This window comes from Silene latifolia, unplaced genomic scaffold, assembly GCF_048544455.1.
Source record: "Silene latifolia isolate original U9 population unplaced genomic scaffold, ASM4854445v1 scaffold_182, whole genome shotgun sequence".
Lineage (NCBI taxonomy): Eukaryota > Viridiplantae > Streptophyta > Magnoliopsida > Caryophyllales > Caryophyllaceae > Silene > Silene latifolia.
The window spans coordinates 77630-80845 of record NW_027413153.1 but is presented as its reverse complement, the minus strand read 5'-3'; positions in this window follow the sequence as shown (position 1 = coordinate 80845).

The window sequence follows — 3216 nt, the reverse complement described above, 5'->3', positions numbered from 1 at the left end:
TAAAAAATCGTGGTGCAAAAAAACCAAAACTAAACCCTAGGGAAGGACGGGTGATACCCTGTCGTGGACGGGATTTAAATTTGGGGAAAAACGCTCCTAAAAAGGGACGGAAAAGGGTTTAGAGTTGGATTAGGCGGCACCGCTTGGGAGCCACCTAATCCAACCCTAAACCCTTTTCCTTAAAAAAGGTTGTTCGTAGTACAACAAAAACCAAAACCAAAACTAAACCCTAGGGAAGGACGGGTGATACCCTGTCGTGGACGGGATTTAAATTTGGGAAAACGCTCCTAAAACGGGACGGAAAAGGGTTTAGGGTTGGATTAGGCGGCACCGCTTCGCGGAGCCGCCTAATCCAACCCTAAACCATTTTCCTTAAAAAATCGTGGTGCAAAAAAACAAAAACTAAACCCTAGGAAGGACGGGTGATACCCTGTCGTGGACGGGATTTAAATTTGGGGAAAAACGCTCCTAAAACGGGACGAAAAATGGTTTAGGGTTGGATTAAGCGGCACCGCTTCGCGGAGCCGCCTAATCCAACCCTAAACCATTTTCCTTAAAAAATCGTGGTGCAAAAAAACCAAAACTAAACCCTAGGGAAGGACGGATGATACCCTGTCGTGGACGGGATTTAAATTTGGGGAAAAACGCTCCTAAAACGGGACGGAAAAGGGTTTAGGGTTGGATTAGGCGGCACCACTTCGCGGAGCCACCTAATCCAACCCTAAACCCTTTTCCTTAAACAAAGGTTGTTCGTAGTACAACAAAAACCAAAACTAAACCCTAGGGAAGGACGGGTGATACCCTATCGTGGACGGGATTTAAATTTGGGGAAAAACGCTCCTAAAACGGGACGGAAAAGGGTTTAGGGTTGGATTAGGCGGCCGCCTAATCCAACCCTAAACCATTTTCCTTAAAAAATCGTGGTGCAAAAAAACCAAAACTAAACCCTAGGGAAGGACGGGTGATACCCTGTCAGGGACGGGATTTAAATTTGGGGAAAAACGCTCCTAAAACGGGACGAAAAAGGGTTTAGGGTTGGATTAGGCGGCACCGCTTCGCGGAGCCGCCTAATCCAACCCTAAACCCTTTTCCTTAAAAAATCGAGGTGCAAAAAAACCAAAACTAAACCCTAGGGAAGGACGGATGATACCACATCGTGGACGGGATTTAAATTTGGGGAAAAACGCTCCTAAAACGGGACGGAAAAGGGTTTAGGGTTGGATTAGGGGCACGCTTTGTGAGAGCCGCCTAATCCAACCCTAAACCCTTTTCCTTAAACAAAGGTTGTTCGTAGTACAACACTGTTAAAAAAACCAAAACTAAACCCTAGGGAAGGACGGGTGATACCCTATCGTGGACGGGATTTAAATTTGGGGAAAACGCTCCTAAAACGGGACGGAAAAGGGTTTAGGGTTGGATTAGGCGGCCGCCTAATCCAACCCTAAAAACCATTTTCCTTAAAAATCGTGGTGCAAAAAAAAAAAACTAAACCCTAGGGAAGGACGGGTGATACCCTGTCGTGGACGGGATTTAAATTTGGGGAAAAACGCTCCTAAAATGGGACGAAAAAGGGTTTAGGGTTGGATTAGGCGGCACGCTCGCGGAGCCGCCTAATCCAACCCTAAACCCTTTTCCTTAAAAAATCGTGGTGCAAAAAAACCAAAACTAAACCCTAGGGAAGGACGGATGATACCCTGTCGTGGACGGGATTTAAATTTGGGGAAAACGCTCCTAAAACGGGACGGAAAAGGGTTTAGGGTTGGATTAGGCGGCACCTCTTCGCGGAGCCGCCTAATCCAACCCTAAACCCTTTTCCTTAAAAAAAGGTCGTTCGGTGCAAAAAAACCAAAACTAAACCCTAGGGAAGGACGGATGATACCCTGTCGTGGACGGGATTTAAATTTGGGGAAAAACGCTCCTAAAACGGGATGGAAAAGGGTTTAGGGTTGGATTAGGCGGCAAAAAAATCGTGGTGCAAAAAAACCAAAACTAAACCCTAGGGCCGTGGAGCCGCCTAATCCAACCCTAAACCCTTTTTCTTTAAAAATCGTGGTGCAAAAAACCAAAACTAAACCCTAGGGAAGGACGGGTGATACCCTGTCGTGGACGGGATTTAAATTTGGGGAAAAACGCTCCTAAAACGGGACGAAAAAGGGTTTAGGGTTGGATTAGGCGGCACCGCTTCGCGGAGCCGCCTAATCCAACTCTAAACCCTTTTCCTTAAAAAATCGTGGTGCAAAAAAACCAAAACTATATCCTAGGGAAGGACGGGTGATACCCTATCGTGGACGGGATTTAAATTTGGGGAACAACGCTCCTAAAACGGGACGAAATAGGGTTTAGGGTTGGATTAGGCGGCACCGCTTCGCGGAGCCGCCTAATCCAACCCTAAACCCTTTTCCTTAAAAAATCGTGGTGCAAAAAAACCAAAACTAAACCCTAGGGAAGGATCGGGTGATACCACATGTCGTGGACGGGATTTAAATTTGGGGTAAAACGCTCCTAAAACGGGACGAAATAGGGTTTAGGGTTAGATTAGGCGGCACCGCTTCGCGGAGCCACCTAATCCAACCCTAAACCCTTTTCCTTAAAAAATCGTGGTGTAAAAAAACCAAAACTAAATCCTAGGGAAGGACGGGTGATACCCTGTCGTGGACGGGATTTAAATTTGGGGAAAAACGCTCCTAAAACGGGACGAAAAAGGGTTTAGGGTTGGATTAGGCGGCACCGCTTCACGGAGCCGCCTAATCCAACCCTAAACCCTTTTCCTTAAAAAATCGTGGTGCAAAAAAACCAAAACTAAATCCTAGGGAAGGACGGGTGATACCCTGTCGTGGACGGGATTTAAATTTGGGGAAAAACGCTCCTAAAACGGGACGGAAAAGGGTTTAGAGTTGGATTAGGCGGCACCGCTTCGCGGAGCCGCCTAATCCAACCCTAAACCCTTTTCCTTAAACAAAGGTTGTTCGTAGTACAACACTGTTACAGTAAAACCAAAACTAAACCCTAGGGAAGGACGGGTGATACCCTGTCATGGACGGGATTTAAATTTGGGGAAAAACGCTCCTAAAACGGAACGGAAAAGGGTTTAGGGTTGGATTAGGCGGCACCGCTTCGCGGAGCCGCCTAATCCAACCCTAAACCCTTTTCCTTAAAAAATCGTGGTGCAAAAAAACCAAAACTAAACCCTAGGGAAGGACGGATGATACCCTGTCG